Raw genomic sequence first — 20209 nt, forward strand, 5'->3', positions numbered from 1 at the left:
TTAAATAACCCATCACAATGTATGTCGGAAGTAGCTTGTAATATTAAATGGAATGCAATTTTTGCCAATGATAATAATTCTTGTATAAAATTTGTGTGGATCCCATCCCATGTTGGAGTTGAAAAACATGACTTTGTAGATCAATTGGCCAATGAGGCTTGCAGGAAAGAAAACATTGATTATGACTTTGGACTATCTAATGCAGTTATTAGAAACATACAAATTAAAGAAATTAATTCAGATTTAGAAGAAATAAGAAATGCACAGAGAGCTGAAAGCTGCAGTATTAAAAGTTATGACAAGTTCTGTAATAATAGGTATTTGTATGGTCAGCACAGTAATCGGACCAGGCAATGTGATGTAGTCATTGCGCGAATTCGCCTTGGCTATAGACACATCTGGCAGGTTAGTGAGGCTGAGCCACTACCAGAATATTCAGATTGTAAACTCTGTGATAAACCTTTAATGCATTCACTAGAACACTATATTGATGAATGTGAAACCGTAAAGGACTTTAGACCTCCTGGCCTATTGTACCACCAACTGTGTAACTATTTTATTGACTCAGGTGTTCTGGACGACATCCTAACAATTTACCCAAAATTTGCTTGTCCATTTTAAAGAATGAAGAACAATTTTTATTTATATTACTTCTAAGCTGTATCACTTATGAACCCATCCCTGCCCTTGTGTGGCAGTGCACAATAGAAAGTTGTTTTCACATATCCACACATTAAAACATTGATTGTAACCATGATATATATGTGCTTCAGCCTACAGTTTAGACCTATTGTCTTATGTATGACCCTCTGTCCTGCGTGACAGTGAATACTAGCATTAACCTCAATTTAATAAGACTATCAAAATCCTCAGATTAGGCAAAATTGTAATTAATTTTGTCAATAAAGATGTTAATAATAATAAGTCGTCCGTCGAGTGTCCGTCTGGGTGTCCGCTGGGCGAGCCGTCGTCGGTCTGGGTAGCTAAGGATGTCTCTTTTGTCGCTGGCATTTGAACTGATGCAATGCAGTTTGCTATCAGTAGCTCGTTCACTGAGGAAACTGAGGGAAAACAATCTGTGATCTTCTTGTCCTACTTTGTCCGCATATGCGATAATAACCTGGATAAGGATATTCTGAGTGGGTGTTATCGGTCCTAATGATAAAGGGTCTTATTGAGGCATTTGTGGTCTTCCGGTCCATACGGATGACTTCTGTGTCTGGCTTGTTGAGGGAAGGTTCTTGAACTGGGCAGTGGTTCTGGGAAACTGGTTCCCCCCTCGCCTCTCCGTCGCGGGAGAGGCGAGGGGAAACATCCCTCCCATGTTGGAATATGTGGGAATGAACGAGCAGATGTGCTGGCTGCTGAAGGCGCTGAAGGAGACCATATTGAATACTTCATACCCAAGACTCAACTACAAATTAGAGGTATTATCAGGCAACATCACCGTGACAAGGTAACTGAGGAAAGGAGGATAGAAGCACAAACCAGTGAATCTGTACGATGGTACAACATGGTTGCAGCTGGCAATCCCAATCAGTATGGCCGAAGAGGAGGACGACGAGTGAGAGAATCTGTAATAGCGAGAATCCGTCTTGGATACAAATATCCATGGAGATTTGGAATGGAAACAACAGTTGATCAGCGAAGTTGCAGAATCTGTGGTGAGAGTGACGGACACCGCCTTGACCACTATCTACGTGAATGTGAACACCTGAGAGACATTAGGAATAACTGTAGAATAATAAACCCCACATTGTTTGAGTTAGGAAAACACTATTTGTCAAATATTGATACTGTTCTTAAAAGATTTCCCCATTTTGCACCCGCAAGATAACGTAAGCTTTTAAGGGTTGATAAATGTTAATCTTCTTGTTTGAGGAGCTGTTCACTTGAGACAGTTAAGCAAGTCCCAGCTGTGTCTGGGTACAAGTGACAGGATGAACATCCCAGCGGGTTTTCTTCCTATTGGGGAGTGTTGTACATTCTGCTATGGCGGTATGTTCACTCACAAGATGAGTGGCGCTGCCCAATAAACTCGCCCCTCGGGGCAAAATTTAAAATCCGTCCGCGGTGGCTGCTCGTGTTGTAATTTTGGGTATGGCCCAAGCGTATAACTCGCGCCCACCTCACGAGTACAACGTAGTCTAGGGCCGAGGAGAGTCATGGGGGCCATGTGATTTAATGCACGTGTGTGTATCTGTGTCGCCCACACAAGGGGTGGAGGGAGAGAATTAACTAAACTCTGCCAGCAAAATCACTCGCGACCAAATGTTTCTTCCTTAACTGTTATTAATGTTTACATTACACCCATTAGATATAATATTTACACCCAACACCACCCACCACAGGTACACCCAACACAGGTACATCACCCACCACCGCTGACGTGGAGTACCCGCGGAGACTGCAGGAGTGGGGGGTGCGCGTGCGGCTGGTCAGAGTAGAACAGTGAGCCGGGAAGCACCTGCCAACCTTCCGGTTGTCAACAAGGCTTTTCCACCCGCCTCTGTCCCGCCACCTGACGGCTCCAGGCTTGCCACTTACTCGCGTTAATTTTTTGAGATATATACAAGAGTTGTTGCATTCTTGTACAGCCACTAGTACGCGTAGCGTTTCGGGCAGGTCCTTGGAATACGATCCCTGCCGCGAAGAATCGTTATTACAACCAAGTACACTTTACTGTTGCGTTAAACAGAGGCTACAGTTAAGGATTTGCGCCCAGTAAATCCTCCCCGGCCAGGATACGAACCCATGACAAAGTGCTCGCGGAACGCCAGGCGAGTGTCTTACCACTACACCACGGAGACTGGTTACTTAATGATATATACAATTACTTAATGATATATACACAGTAATTTTTCAATATGTAAGTATTTACGAAGCTCTGATTTCGGTACAGCTTCTCGAATCACTCTGACGAGATAAATGTACACCCCGTCCTCTCTAGCGTTCCCAACGTCACTATAATTATGTACTAAATTACCCGAACCTAACATAACCGATGACCCGCGAATAGAAGACGGGACTTAAAACGAACCATTATTAAAAACAAAGAAGAGCCCGTATCAACACTTTCGGCAGACTCCTCCATGGGAAGAATAGTTTAAAGATAATCATTGAAGGATTACCAGTTAGAAAATCAGCATGTGACCCGCAGAGGCTCAAAGCAGTCATAGAACAACAAATCCGTGGTGTAGTGGTAAGACACTCGCCTGGCGTTCCGCGAGGGCTTTGTCATGGGTTCGTATCCTGGCCGGGGAGGATTTACTGGGCGCAAATCCTTAACTGTAGCCTCTGTTTAACGCAACAGTAAAATGTGTACTTGGATGAAAAAACGATTCTTCGCGGCGGGGATCGTATTCCAGGGACCTGCCCGAAACGCTACGCGTACTAGTGGCTGTACAAGAATGTAACAACTCTTGTATATATCTCAAAAAAAAAAAAAAAGGAAACCATCTCAAGACCTACAACCACCACATCTTCAGAGACGGATCACTTGATCAAGAAAGAGGTTCTGCTGGGGCAGCAGTTTACACTACCAACCATGAAGCTTACTGGAGCATGAATAGTGGGTGCTCAACATTGCAGTCAAATATATGCCCTGAAAGAGGCCATAAATTATGCAATAGATAATTTACATGATGTAATCATTCATACCAACTCTAAATCTTCGCTCCAGGCATTGTTATCCAGCCAGCACAGAGATAATATACAACTCGTCAGAGAAATCCTACATATAGGAAAAAAAGCATATAATCTAGGGCTGTCAGTCACCCTAAATTGGATACCAAATCACATTGGCATAGATGGTAATGAAAAGGCAGACTCACTAGCAAAAACTGCCACTGCTCTACCTGTTGTACAGGTTCAAATACCTCCAAGCTTCTCACAGATTAAGGAGCAAATCAAGAAGAAAATACTCCCAACTGTCAAAAGTCGCTACAGAGCCAAAGTAAGGAAGATCCACTGCGATATGGTACGAACAAGCCACTGGGTACTCCTCTTTCAAGCTTGACAAAAAGATATCCAGAGACATTGCAGTAGCCATACACAAACTCAGACTTGGTTACAAGTGCTTCTGGGAGGTAATAAACCCAATAGTTAGAGAATGTCATATCTGTAGAACAGATGTAGAAGCGCCACTATTACACTACTTACTGGAATGTGAAGCAATTTAAGCCCTGCGCATCAAACTCAACATTCATCCAACAAGAGCAGTGGCATTAGATGCAAAATCCACAGCGATTCTGCATCTACATCCGCCACCAAGATAATGCTATTAAAGCAAGACTAAAACCAGTGGGCTAAAACAGAAGCGAAAAAGAAACGGGGAAAAAGGAGGAAACCCCAACTCCATATAAAACTTTGACCCAAATATCACAGTAACAAGGATATCGTGAATAACCTAACTCAATTACGGGCTCACTATAGCCCGTGCTACGTGGACACTTCGTTCTGACTAGTTAAATCTAAAACAACAACGACAGACACTGACTTACTTTAGAGTACGCGCGCGCTCTCTAGAGTGTGTGTACTCACCTATTTGTACTCACCTATTTGTGCTTGCGGGGGTTGAGCTTTGGCTCTTTGGTCCCGCCTCTCAACTGTCAATCAACTGGTGTACAGGTTCCTGAGCCTACTGGGATCTATCATATCTACATTTGAAACTGTGTATGGAGTCAGCCTCCACCACATCACTTCCTAGTGGTGATGTCACATACACATGATTGCGTGTGCGCGCGCGCGCGCTTCAGCCTACAGTTTAGATCTATTGTCTTGTGAATGACCCTCTGTCCTGTGTGACAGTGAATACCACCATTATCCTCACTCTAATAAGACCCAACTGAATTCCTCAGATTAGGCAAAATTGTAAATAATGCTTGTCAATTAAGTTGTTAATAATAAGGAGTGTCCTGAGATCCCCTCGCAACAGGGGGTGCTGCTCCCCGGAGCCCCCTGGCAGTAAGTTGAAGGTCACCAGTTGCTCCTCTGTTACTAAATAATTTCACACCAGTTTTTTTTAAAGACACGCCAAGTGTGGTATATCCCAGGTGTTCAATACAGTCACATGTTTAGCAAGTTCTTGATAAACCCAACAGCAGGTAGGTTAAGGTAGTTATCAGGAGAACACGCTAAGCCAGTACAGTTCTATAGCTTGTATAGCTATAGCTATATACATTCACATGTTTTATACGACTTAGAAGGAAGGCGAGAACAAGGAGCTGTGATTGGACGGAGCGAAGGAACGATGCCTCATCACTTGAACCATCGGCAATCGAACGACAACCTGCAAGAAGCGAGTCCATCGCTGTACCGACCAGTCGAAGTGCTTGGACAAAAAGCAATAAGTCTAATTTTTTAATATACACCACCACATATAACTATTTATGTTGTAGTAGTACAGTGGTCTACGTTCTCGACTCACAATCAGTGATATCGGGTACGATCCAGGGACAGAAATGGTTGGACACGTTCCTTTAACCTGATGCCTCTGTTCACCTAGTAGTAAACGGGTAACCGGGAGTTTAGGAAATGTTGTTCGTTGCAATCTGGAAAAGGTCAGTTATTGGACCCCTGGGGGAATAGGGGGGGGGGGGGGAGTTCATATAATAAGACTACTTGGATTATACCTGGATTAAGTTCTGGGAGTTCTTCTCCCCAAGCCCGGCCCGAAGCCAGGCTTGACTTGTGAGAGTTTGGTCCACCAGGCTGTTTGCTTGGAGCGGCCCGCAGGCCCACATACCCACCACAGCCCGGTTGGTCCGGCGCTCCTTGAAGAAAACTATCTAGTTTTCTGTTAAAGATGTCCACGGTTGTTCCGGCAATATTTCTTATACTCGCTGGGAGGGTGTTGAACAACCGCGGACCTCTGATGTTCATACAGTGTTCTCTGAGTGTGCCTATATTACAAGTCGTATATATCATTTGTTATAAAAAGTCTGTGTTTATTACCAATTCTTATTTAGCTGCATACATTAGGACCAGATTTATCAATATCTTTGTTGATCTTAAACAATAATATTGCAAAACTAGACGATTGTTGGGACAAGGAATGAAAGGGCTTGCAGCGTCATTGGAGACCTCCACGACCTTAAGAAACAACTAGGGCAGACCGCGTCGCTCCGTCAGTATCCGCCCTGTACTAACGGAGCTACAACCCACACACTACAAAAAGGACAACTATCACTTCCTAGAACTTCGTGGCCTTTACGCTAAACAAATTATTTATCATGGGCTCGGATATATATAACAATATTTGTTAAACTTATGTTTCATAATTTCCATATGTTGCGTCGTTTTTGTTCACAGGGAAAGGTTAAGGTACAGGTTAAGGTTACAGGAAAGGTTACATTTCATGTAATACATTGATCTCACAATCAAGATATGACGTTAGTCTGGGATTGGTGTGAGTAAATACCTAATAAGCTAGTTATTAGTTCTGTATTCCCTACACTGTTTCCTTAACTGTTATTAAATATGAATACGTTTATATATGAACGTATACATATTAAAAGCTCATTATATATATATACAAGAAGCAATCACTAAATGCAAATATGAAAATAAAGAAACCAATCATACATAAATTAGGCTACAAGTCTGCCACAACGGTCCACAATTGACTCGTAAATTGTATTGGGGGGTATTCTTGTCATGACATTATTATGCGGAGAATACAAGAGTAAGACTTTATACTAATAATACGTTCAAATAACTACCAGGAACTGATAATAAATGGATCGTAAATATACTACTTCTTATGGCATTATTGACAGCCTTAGGACGGACGAAATTTTGTATGCTAGCAACATATTAGTAAAAAAAAACTAATCATGTTCCTTGTATGTCCATAACACGCATCATTCCACACAAAGATATGCACTTACATAAAAATATTTCATACAACACAAAATCATATCAGTGTCCTGCTTCCATGGAAGCCTAGTACGGAATTAAATGATGTTGCTCATAAATATGTTTCTATTATCAAATTTATATTAAATAAAATGCCAGAATACAGATATTCCCCAATATTAATTATAACAAATATATATACACAACCATATATATATACCTGTTGAACAATCATGACTCACGACGATACGTACCCTGCATGTATGTAACCACATATACTAGTCACGTTATTATAATAAATTTGAAACCATTATGGATAGAACATATAACTACATTACACATTGACAGTGAACCTTCCCAAGTCTATTTACAACGTACATACGTAGTATATTTCAAATATACGTCGAGCATACTGTACAAGATTATATCTAAATGTTTCTTTCATCACAGTGTAAATAATATTTACGTTATAGCACCAGACGCGATATATATGATTACATTCTACCTCCCCCACTACCCCCAACCATGAACAAACTGACCGGTTGGAAAAATAGAGATGTAAATAAAGTTGGGAGCCTGAAGATAGTTCCAAATAAATAAGAGACTGGGTGATATATCTATTAAAAGAGGAGTGTGTGTCTGTGTGTATATCTGTAACATAGGAGGCCAAACCCTTGCGGCTAGTCTCATTAAACCATGCAGGGTGAAGGGCGGGTGTAGGGGAAATTCATAGGCGGTCGGGTTCGGCCCCAAAGGGTTCGGTGGAGACGAAATGTTCGGGGCAGAGTCCATAGTGTATTATAAAAAATAATATAATGAACAAATAAGAGATTTGTATCGCGTTAACTCCCAACACTTATATGACCCAACTTTTGGTTGTTGACCCAGGACCCTCGGATGCCCCAATCTATAATTAGATAAGAGTATCCTAACTGCAAAACTCGGACGTTTCAAATATAAATACACTGCTCGAGGAATATATAATAAAAAATATCTCTAAGGTTTCATAATACGGTACATCAGGAGTGAAGTGCGCTTTCCGTCACTCTGCTCCAATACACTATTATACAACACACTGAGGGATGGATTGATGGTATGGCGGTATGTCCACTCACAGGATGAGTGGCGCTGCCCAATAAACTCGCCCCTCGTTGCAAAATTAAACAAAATTAAATTAAAGAAGGGAGTGTTTCGTTATTGCGAGGTGCAGTGGGGCAATTTCCGCATCTTATCAACATCACGCCAAGAACACGTGTAACTCTGACTAAGTGCAGGAAAGGTCGAGTGCGCGTGTGTGGACATGTCGCGTCATTGACAACTTGAGTGAATACTTGTGAGGGCAGAAAGGGGAAGAGTGGGCGAAGGACGGGTGACCTTTGATTACTTCAGTGTGTGTAATCAGAGAGACTTGCGTATTCAAACATTTGTCCCTGCAGGATCGAGCTTTTAGCTCTTGGACCCCACCTTTCCACCAAACAGTTTCTAATGCAATGACTCCCAAGCTATTTTTTTCTTTCATATCTACTAGGCCACCTCAACACCAGATACTGGAGTACCTGGTGAATTACCAGCCCCAGGATACACCCGCAATAGCTGTCTAACTCTTGTAATACCTATTTACTGTTTGATGAATAAAGGATTCAGATGAAAGGAAACTTTTCCCAACTGAATTTGTCTTACAACGGGGAACGAATGAGAGAGATAGACACGTATATATATTATATTATAAGATTATAAGACAATCGACTTGAGAATGGTCCAGGACGGACCGAAACGTCGTCGTCCCTTCAACTTCTAGTGTGTGGTCTGGTCAACATACTTCAGCCACGTTATTGTGACTCATCGCCTGCATATTATATTATATATTATAGTCAGTTCCCCCTTGGCTACACGGTCAGTCTCCCCCCCCCCCTTTGGCTTCCTCTTGTACTTGCCTTAATTAATATTCTCTCTGCCTCAGTTTCCCCATAGATTTATGTTCTTCCGTACGGCTGTTTATACCTCTTCCTTGACTTCTTTTATCAATTGTTCTTCTGCGTCTGTGTCCTTATCATGTGTCTGCCGCACTTACTCTACCTGACCTCCCCCCTCCGCCTCTAACTAGAGCCTGCACACCCACACGCCGGATAACCAACGTGATGTATGTTATGATTATGATAAGAGGCATGCTAGCAGAGGAGGCGTGCGTGCAGCCTGGTCCTCGAGGCGCCACCAGGATAACATATGACTACTAAGACCATAACCTTCCAGACACGTTTGCTCCGTGTGCAACGTGGCTGTCTAACAGTGTGTCACGCCTCATCCTTGCTTCCCTTTCATTCCTCATTTTTCTCCTCCTCCCTTCATGCCTACCTCCTTTTTGTCCGATTTTCCATCATTCGCCCTTTCATTATTCCCTCTTATGTTTACACATTCAAATGTCAATTGTCCCATAACTGATTCGCCCTGGTATCCAGTCCTAGTAATATTTACGTTTTAAAACACTTATGGAATAATCCGAATCAAAATAAAACTTGTACAATAAAAAATTAGGGTGCCAAGGTTGCCTTAAATCAGTTTATCACAACTGGCATGCCTCGCGAACTTGGATCTTAAGAGTGGTTGAGTAATTTATATATTTCAGCGAAGGTTGATATCATCGACCCAGATATTGAGGCAATGGTCAACCACTTGAACCTTCACTAGCATTATATACTTTATGGTGTACCTTTTGGATAGAGGGGCCTGACAGCTGAGTGGACAGCGCTTCAGATACGTAGTCCTGACGTTCCGGGTTCGATCCCCGGTGGGGGATCTTGGAAGAGGCGGAAACAAATGGGCAGAGTTTCTTTCACCCTGATGCTCCTATTCACCTAGCACTAAATAGGTACCTTTTAATAGGAGTTAGACGGAGTTAATAGAAGTTTAGCTACTACGGGCTGCTTCCTGGGGGTGTGTAACAAAAAGGAGGCCTGGTCGAGGACCAGGCCGTGGGGACGCTAAGTCTCAAAACCATCTCAAGATGAGCTCAAGATAGTGTCTAGACCCTCCCTGGCGGTGCAGCAGGGCTGGAAACTCTCCCTAGCGGAGCAGCGTTTATTTAGTGCACAATCTCTGTACGTGCAAGTAACCCACTCTAATATGTCTATGTATATTTTACGAATAAAATTATAATATTAAATTTGCTTTTTAATTTAACACACAGTCAAACGTCATCACTAGCGGATACCATTAAAAGTGGGATATTTATACCGTATACCAGTTCAGCACATGGCGGGAAAGCCGTGACATGTTACAAGGTTAAGGGCGGGCAATGTTTACTGCTGCATCACGGCCAGCGTCCCACATGTTACAAGGTTAAGGGCGGGCAATGTTTACTGCTGCATCACGGCCAGCGTCCCACATGTTACAAGGTTAAGGGCGGGCAATGTTTACTGCTGCATCACGGCCAGCGTCCCACATGTTACAAGGTTAAGGGCGGGCAATGTTTACTGCTGCATCACGGCCAGCGTCCCACATGTTACAAGGTTAAGGGCGGGCAATGTTTACTGCTGCATCACGGCCAGCGTCCCACATGTTACAAGGTTAAGGGCGGGCAATGTTTACTGCTGCATCACGGCCAGCGTCTCACCTGCTACTGCGTACTCCATCACTTGCAGCGCCTCGCGTGGCTCTGCGAACCAGTGCTCAAGGCAAATAATTTAGGTAAATTACCGTCATTCACTTAGTGGCGAACACATTGTCGTATGGCCTGCAGCAACCTCTCCTCATGCTTAACCAAACATTTGTTTTTTACCGTCCAGATACACGCATGCACTTTATTGGATTTTTGATAAATATAAGCACTGGATTTTAAGTTATTTTTGACAAATGATAATCTGGATCCTTAGTAATGGTAAATCATTGTTGGTTCGTACGGTAAAGCACAAGACTGAAACGCTTGCCACATTGTGAGAAAGGGTTGCTACTCAACTTCTCATATGAAACAGACTTTCCTATAATCATGTTAAAACTGAGAAACATTACATTTTTGGACAGTTTAAACACTTGGGACTCACGGCGGGTCCGCGACGGCGCGAACTTTGGTGTAAATACCACTAAGCTAGTTCCCAGTTGCTTAATTAATATCATGGGACGGACAACCCATGGACATCGTGTTCAATGTATATTACATAATATAATGGCCAAACGACACATCAGAAGGTGAAGAAACGACGAAGTTTCGTTCCGTCCTGGACGGAAGGCAAGGAAGGAAGACTTGATAATGCCTCTTTCACGAGGCATTATCAAGCCTCGTGAAAGAAGAAATGATTGATGAAGATTAAACCACCCAAGAGGTGGCACGGGCATGAATAACCGGTAAAAAGAAGGTGTTTTTTAAGATTCAGCTACTCTGAACAAAAAGTTCCTAGCAGCACGAGCTATGGTGAGCCCGTAGTGGACTTACCTGGCATAGGAGTGGTGCCTGGAAGAGAGGAAATTTCAGGCAAATATAAGACAAGAGTGAGGAGTAGGTGAATGCAAGAAAAGAGAAAGAGAGCACCAACGTGTACGCGCCCATTTGTGTATGTAAGGGTCGAGCTTGTGCGCATATCCAGCTGTCATCTAATGCGATGACTCCCAACCTTCATGGTGCGCACTAACTGCGTTCGTAGTAAAAGTGCTCCTCGTGTGTTTAGTGCACACTGCTCTCCCTACCGCAGAGTTCACCCACCTCACGTGCTACCCACCTCACGTGCTACCCTCAAGATCTCTTCATTATTTGTTGGAATATTGAATAGGGAATCATTCATAAGCTTACAAGAATTGAGGAAAGTGCAGTAGCCTTATCGGCCCACATAAAGCAGCTCCCATTTATCCCAAACCAAACTAATTTTATGTTTAAAATTAAACAATCCAGCCATTCCTCCAGTATTTACCCAGGTCTTTTCTTACTGTAAACTTCCAATCTGTATCAATATATTAACTGTTCTATTATGTACTTACATATTTAGTACCCCCTAATAACATCCTTTGCTCTACTTATTCATCAATTTGTATAATTTGTTCACGTCCTTCCTTGCCCGCGCCTTTATGGAAATTGTAAATATATTTTTAACATCATAGGTCCTGAGATAAACTTTGTCGACCTATTTTTTTTTCCACGCGTACAAGTGAATTTATGTCCATTTATGTATGACGAACAAAATTGTACCGTATAATTGAAATGTGGCCAAGTTGACAAGGACCATTCTTATTATAAACACTTCTAGCTATGACTCTTGTTATGGTCTGTTGGTGCACGGGTCTTCACTCCTAATAAAGAAGCCTCTTACCTCCCCCCCCCAAACCACCTCAACCTATGAAAATTAAAATTAGTGGAAATTAAAACTATATTTAAAAATATATGATCTTGGAAGTCAAGGAGTGACTGGAAAATTGTGACATATGTTCAATCGAAATAATTATAACAGTAAGACAATCACATTACATCTAAAGCTTAGGAAAGCCTTTAATCTTTTCCAATATTGATCGGTGGAAATATTCCACCATGTTAATACAAAAATACTGGGAAACAATGAAGGTAAATTTATTAAAAATTAAAGGTCCTCATTAAAGCCATGTTGTGAATCCATAGTTAATATTTTGTCAAATTATCGATTCCAAGTCATTATTCCTCAACATACAAATTAATTTGCCGATAGCGGGAGGCAAGGAGATACATCTATCTTCTTAAAAAACCGGTGGAAACAAGTGCTACCTTCGCAACTCTCCACAATATCGTCAATAATCGATTATGATTTAATACGCAAAACAAGGGCTATAAAGCTTATTTTCCCATTATTTAATGACCCCAGCAAACGCTTCGTCTGTTCCTTATATTTGATAACATCGTCACTAATAATCTTTTGTGATTCAGACTAAAAAATATAATATAATTAGGCGAAGGCCGTTATGCATATCTATTGCTTTAACATGTTCGTATTATCTTACTTGGCACTGTTTTCCGAGTAGACAATAAGGGTGTTAACATGCCACAAGGCTTCTCCCCACCACTACCCCCCCCTCTTCCCTATCCCCAGTCCTCCCCCTCTTCCCCCCGCCCCACAGTCACCCACAGCCTCGCATCACCCCCTCCCCCCTTCCCTTGTCGGCATTAACAGTCACTTCCCCAGACTCCAAGAGTATCAGTCATCAGCAGATAACGACCCAGCAGATAGATAACGAGGTACCCCGTGCCAGGTACGCTCTACGACACCAATCACATGGCGGTTATAGGGTATTGTACTGTTGGCGCCACTCGCGATCCTCGCCATGATAAGTTGGAGTCCTGACGCACAAGTCCCACTCTAAACACCTTCACTCTCAGTACAGTGCATACAAGTCACACTCTTACACCTTCACTCTCAGCACAGTACATACAAGTCACACCCTTACACCTTCACTCTCAGCACAGTGCATACAAGTCACACCCTTACACCTTCACTCTCAGCACAGTACATACAAGTCACACCCTTACACCTTCACTCTCAGCACAGTGCATACAAGTCACACCCTTACACCTTCACTCTCAGCACAGTGCATACAAGTCACACCCTTACACCTTCACTCTCAGCACAGTACATACAAGTCACACCCTTACACCTTCAGCCGAGTGCATATTTTAACAGGACCTATAAACTATAATTTTAACTAGAACATATACAGTGAAATATTTGTAAGCGTGTTGTCTGGTGGTGAGAGGACGAACAGGCTCTGTATTATAGTGGTGGTATAGTAACTGAAGGTGTCAAGAGGTGACTATGTATACATGATGAACTTGATCAATATCACTATATGTCTGGTTAGGTAGTTAGTGTGCATGGATGCGTGCCGGATATGATCAACCCCACCCTCCTGTTTAGAGGGGGGTTATGGGGGTTACGGGCTCACTATAGCCCGTGATACATGGACACTTCGGTCCGAGTAGCTAAATCTGAAACAACAACATCCTGTTTTAGAGTGTACCAGCTCTAGCTATAAACCCAACATTATGTTTGTAACTCATCTACTATGTATGTAATTTTACCTGAATAAACATTTTGATTTCGATTTGTTACCTTTTGTAATTATGTGCATCATCGTACATATAATGACGTAATGGTTAATTACATAATAGAATTATATACTATTCACTTTTATAGTCCGGAAAAAATAAATCCTAAAAGCTAAAACTGAAATATTCCTAGGCCTAGTATAGCATACATATATGTACTATATTAGGCATGAGATAGCGTGTATTAGGCCTAAGATGGTTAAGTTAGGTTTTATTAGCAACAAATACAAAACCTTTTCCGGTGTGTCCAAATTCAATGGTACCAAATTCAACTTTCTATTTGTCCATTACGTCAATATTTGCATGATAGTCGGCATCGTTACTGTCTGAACAGGAAGACGAGTTGCTGTTATTGAATAGGAAATTAATTAAAGGAAATTAATTAAAAACTATTTTTTCATGTGTAGCGTAGTATTTAAAAATGTGGCTGTTGAATATTAACTTTGCTTAATGATATCGTGAAACTTTTCTCCATTCTGAAAGAAAATCAGAAAGAGCAGCCTAAACTGTAATAGCGAACTATAGATATTTTTCAAGTTACGAAAAGAACCATTACAGATTGAACACACAATTCGTTTACTTTGCGTTATTATAAACAACTTATGCAAGTAAAACATTTAAATTAATATGAATGTCAGTGTAGCCTAGGGTTCGCCCAGTCGCAATGTCAACAACAAACTAATCAACACGGACGATGCACCTTAACTTTAATAATTTTAAAAATCTAGTTTAACGTCGCAATAAAGATAGCCAGCACTTTTCTATGAAGAATTTTATTTATCAAATGTGGCTATCATACTTTTTTCCACCATGTTAAGGTTTGATACGAGGTGAGGCACTCTGCAAGCATGTTTGAGACAGTGTGAGTGGATAATTGCTGTATCGTGCACCAGATCTGTCTATCCCGAGATAAAGCTCTCCAGTAATCGTGTTTGTAGGGCACACCCCCCCCCCCCCACCACCACCACTTTTCTGTTGACTAACACTGATACCACATTAAAAGTTGCATATATACACATATGTAGCACATATACACATATATATGTACACATACACATATGTTGCACATATACACATGTTTAACACACAGATGACCAAAGTCGGGATGAAAAAGTACTTGTAGTAACTATTTGGTCGAAAGTATTAATATGTAGTGATGGACCATGACTAAACCGCTTTTTGTAGTATTAATTTGATAAAGAGCCCGGAAAAAAATAAAGGTGAAAAACAAACTTAAATACTACTAGGCCTAGTATATTACATAGTACTATATTAGGTCTAAGATAGCGTGTAATAGGTCTAGGATTGCTAGAAGTTAGGCCATATATTTACGTTGCGGCTAAAAACTTCTGCTTTGTCCAAATTCAACAATACAAAAGTCAGCTTTCTGGTGGTCCATCACTATACACTGGTACTTTCAACCAAATAATTACTAGAAGTACTTTCATTTTTTGTAGGATGGGCTGTAATATTCATGCTCAAGGATCATACTCATTCAATACTGAAATCACTGACATTAAAAATTTGATAGAAATATTAATTTTTTTTTTTTTGGGGGGGGGTCAAATCCCAGAACGTCCGTCCATACCATGTCACTTCTGTCCCAGAACTTGAGTAGATGTTGTGTGCCGTATCAAAACTGGTTTGCAGCCTTGACTTTATTAATTTCTCCAGCTGCATTCATAATTTTAGATATAAACATTTATATTTAAATCTCTGGCTATTTTCCAAAGTTGTATAGTTACCCATTGTGGGGGACAGGAAGCCTGTAGTTTTATTTATCTAGGGCCCCCATTGACCAGCTGTACCGACTGCCTCCAGAATGTTGCTCACAACAGTTGTCTAACTCCTGAGTACCTATTTACTGCTAGGTGAACAGCGGCATCAGGTGTAAAGAAACTTTAACCAAACGTCTCGTACTACCCGGATCTGTACAATCTATCTGTACAAATCACTTTTTAACCCGGCCACCTGAACTACGGTATTCAAGCAAGGGAACATCAACTGCAAAATGGCATTGTCAAATTGGAAAATATTTCACATGTAAATACGGAAATAATTCCAGAATTAAGTTAAGTCTCATACCATTAAAGTCTGAGGATCTTGGAACTGCAGCAAGGGCCCGACAGGAGCAGGTAGATCTTATCGAGACTTACGAAGCTCAAAAAGTCAAAACGTGCTACAGTTCATATAACATGGAAATTCCTCGGGAAGAATAGGATACATATCACAATTCGTTCCTTCCAACGTGTAGTTTAATATAACAATTTGACTAGACAGATTTGTTGCAAAAACGATTCCATAAAGGTATCAACCCCATGTCCATACAGCTAACAGTGTACATGCCCACCCCTACGTACGCAACGGGTAGAGAGATAATTCATCTACTTGTAAGTAACCTACCTTTCTCTACCAGAATTCAACCCATCTCCCAAGTAGCATTAATAGCAGGCGCGCTTGTAACCGAAATACTTGGTAATAAACTGGAAGACGGGCCAATAAGAATATTTACCACTCGTCCGCTGCACCGATAATGGTTAACCAGACTGGTCGTTTGTCTATCTGATCATATTAGTTACTTGTCGTTGTAAGGAAATGCACCTACCATATAAACATAACAGTACTTACACTTCCGCCAGTACTCTGGCCTAGCGGAGAAGGCGAGGAAAAACAACCAACAGCAAAGCACACCTGTGTTGGTTTCACACAAACAACAGTCCCGCGCGGCAACTTCTTCTCAAATCATTGGCCGAAAGCTCTTCACTCTAGCAAGAGAACAGGCTGTTAGCAGGCCACCGCCCCTCCCTCCCTCAATGTTTATGAATGAAAAAGACTGTTATACAACCAGTCCTCAGATTACGTTCATTCCATCCAGTGTTCAACCCCAAAGACGCATTCATAAATTTTAACATGCTGTTCATTCAAAACAGGAATTTTCTCAAATATAAATTAATTTTATTTTGTATTACTATATTGCACATATTTAGGCACTGGTTAGGCTAGGTTAGATGTTTAGGTTCTGTTGGCGATTATTTGTATTTGTAGGACGTGGGTGAAGCATGTACAGCGTTGTGGTTCGAACAAAAGTCGACAGCGAAGCACTTGTTCCAGAAGTGTTCGGACGTCATCAGTTGTGAGCCTTGTGTAGGCAAATTTTAAAATCCATAAACAGCGGGATTTGGCGGCTGGATTAACGAGTATTTGGCCTTTGTTAATGAGGACAGGCTGCCCAATGCCTTAGAACATACACTTTTTTTTTATTACACCGTTTGTTAAATTTGATGGATGCTTTTTGGGGTCGGCCGCAGCTTGTACGAGCGTAGCGTGAGAGTGACAAATGTTTCACCCCGTACAGCCAAAGCAAATAATTCAGGCTGTGGTCATCAACAAAGGCCAGAAATGATTCCATACAGCGGACAAACCCCCTGTTTAAGAATGAAAACCACTTTACACACGACTCACAACTGATGTTCGAACATTTTTCGAACAGTGCTTCACTGACAACCTCTTTTCGAATCGCTACTCTGTAAATACTTGACCCACGTACTACAAAGACAAATAATTGAACCCCGTCCTCGTCAACAAACTCCAAATACTCGTTAATCTACCCGCTAAACCCCCTGTTTATGAATGAAAAAATGATGTACACATAACTTACAAGTAATGAACTAAATATTTTTTTAACTAGTGCTTCTTTCTCATCCTCTGCTCGAATTGTACCTCCATAAATGCTTTATCTACGCAGTGCAAATATCAATAATGGCTATAAGAACCTATCCCACTTAACCTAAGATGGGCCTAACTATTCAGCGCATTCTAGTATAAAATATTATTACTTAATGGTGATCGGACACAACCACACCCCTGCTCGCCCCACATTGAAATTGAAATAAGTTTATTGAGGTAAAATACACACAAAGGGATGAGGTAGCTCAAGCTATTCTCACCCAGTTCAGTACATCGTGTTAATACATACATAGACACACATCACAAACAATAAACATATTACCGAACATTCTGAGAGATAAACATATACATTTTCGCCCCACATGACCCCCATACACTTCCCCATACAGTCAGGACAGGTATTATCATCCAAGTATCGTGACGTCACACACACCGGTGAATGAAAAGGTGGAATTTTCTGATGTAAACAATGTCGTGATAAGGGTGATCGCCCAACGCATCCGCTTCCTGGGGTGTCTCCATTCATGAAGACTGCTCCATAATCCGGCTGCACCTCTTGAACCACTGACGCACGATAATTTAGACGGTGTTAGTAGATAAGATAATATGAGCCGTCAAGTCTTAATGAGATCCCGGATTTTGCATTCTTCCTATTCTTTTTTTTATTTAATTAAAAAGTCATTATTTTTTCAGCTTGATAAGTAATGTTGAATTACTTGTTAATCTGAGTGAGAGATACAACCTTTATAAATCTTAATTATATATATATATATATATATATATATATATATATATATATATATATATATATATATATATATATATATATATATATATGTCGTACCTAATAGCCAGAACGCACTTCTCAGCCTACTATGCAAGGCCCGATTTGCCTAATAAGCCAAGTTTTCATGAATTAATTGCATTTCAACTACCTAACCTAACCTAACCTAACTTTTTTGGCTACCTAACCTAACCTAACCTACAAAGATAGGTTAGGTAGGGTTGGTTAGGTTCGTTCATATATCTACGTTAATTTTAACTCCAATAAAATAAAATTGACCTCATACATAATAAAATGGGTAGCTTTATCATTTCATAAGAATTTTTTTTTAGAAAATATATTAATTCAGGAAAACTTGGCTTATTAGGCAAATCGGGCCTTGCATAGTAGGCTGAGAAGTGCGTTCTGGCTACTAGGTACGACATATATATATATATATATATATATATATATATATATATATATATATATATATATATATATATATATATATATATATATATATAATATATATATATATATAATATATATATATATATATATATATATATATATATATATATATATATATATATATATATATATATATATAAACTAGAATGTCTGGCTATCCAAGGTTGGAGGCCAGACAATATGGCTGGGAACCCAGCAAAATTCAACTGCCTTAAATCTGCTAGAGAAATTGCCAATGTTAAATTTCGACTACCACTGAATGACTCCAAGGCCATGAGGGCACTGCGGGAGCCAACCTCAATGACGAAGGAATGAAAGACATTGGGCAAGCAGTTGACGAAGATTACAAGAACTTCTGCCTTGAAGATATTAGTCTCGGGAGGCAGGCTGCACATAGCACTCTTAGTAATTCCAGATTATCTATATAAACACTTCCTTGAAATAAGTAAAAAAAAAATGGCAGACGTCCTATTTCGGCGTTAGGGTACCAAACACCGCGATGAAAAGTATTAATAAGTGTGTCAGTGAGAGATTACATTTAAAGGGCAAATCAAACTCCCCCGGGGTGACCTTAGACCAGCCTCACAGCTGAAGCCAGTTAACAAACAAGTTTATGTACTTTGAGGCTTATATATTCTCCACAGGTCGGCTTGGACACTTACGTGAGCTCAATACAGTTCCATTAACCATTAAAACATGATACTCTTTAGCCGGTTAACATGTTTTGTCAGTAACATGCTAAAACATGTTACTATAATACTCCATCGTGGTTGACATGTCACTAGAATTTGTTATCGTGAGTGTATGGTGCTGTATTTTAATTGTATAAACAATTAACCAACAGCTGTATATTCAACCGATAATTTCCTCGTGTTTGAAGAAGGGTTGTGATAATACTTATCACAGAATAGCATGTTGAACACTGTTGCTACCTCGTCGTGCATGTTGCGTGCTGTTGCTAGTTCATCACACATGATGAGTGCTGTTGCTAGTTCATCACACATGATGAGTGCTGTTGCTAGTTCATCACACATGATGAGTGCTGTTGCTAGTTCATCACACATGTTGAGTGCTGTTGCTAGTTCATCACACATGATGAGTGCTGTTGCTAATTCATCACACATGTTGAGTGCTGTTGCTAGTTCATCACACATGTTGCGCCCTGTTGCTAGTTCATCACACATGTTGATGAGCCCTGTTGCTAGTTCATCACACATGTTGATGAGCCCTGTTGCTAGTTCATCACACATGTTGATGAACCCTGTTGCTAGTTCATCAGTCATCCCATACAATTTCCTAATGTATCTTTATTACACGTTTGATCTATGAATTGAACGTCTGGATAATGTTATAATACTGAGTCGTCGGTGGAC

The 20209-nt window shown here is 40.7% G+C and overlaps 1 protein-coding gene across 14 annotated transcripts in view; it reads right to left on the reverse strand.

The window, feature by feature from the left end:
- The window catches only part of LOC123768752 (uncharacterized), a 45529-nt gene that overhangs the window by 18036 nt on the left and 7284 nt on the right, over positions 1 to 20209 (reverse strand). For 2 of the 14 annotated variants that reach the window (XM_045759513.2, XM_045759509.2), the window contains exon 1: positions 16541 to 16820. The exons of 9 other annotated variants lie outside the window; for them this stretch is intronic. The gene's annotated coding sequence lies outside the window, so the exon portion shown is untranslated. Of the gene's footprint in view, positions 1 to 2379; positions 2509 to 16540; positions 16821 to 20209 lie in introns of those variants that run through there. 3 more of the 14 variants (XM_045759515.2, XM_045759511.2, XM_045759519.2) reach the window with 2 other exon arrangements.

This window comes from Procambarus clarkii, chromosome 83 (genome assembly GCF_040958095.1).
Source record: "Procambarus clarkii isolate CNS0578487 chromosome 83, FALCON_Pclarkii_2.0, whole genome shotgun sequence".
NCBI lineage: Eukaryota > Metazoa > Arthropoda > Malacostraca > Decapoda > Cambaridae > Procambarus > Procambarus clarkii.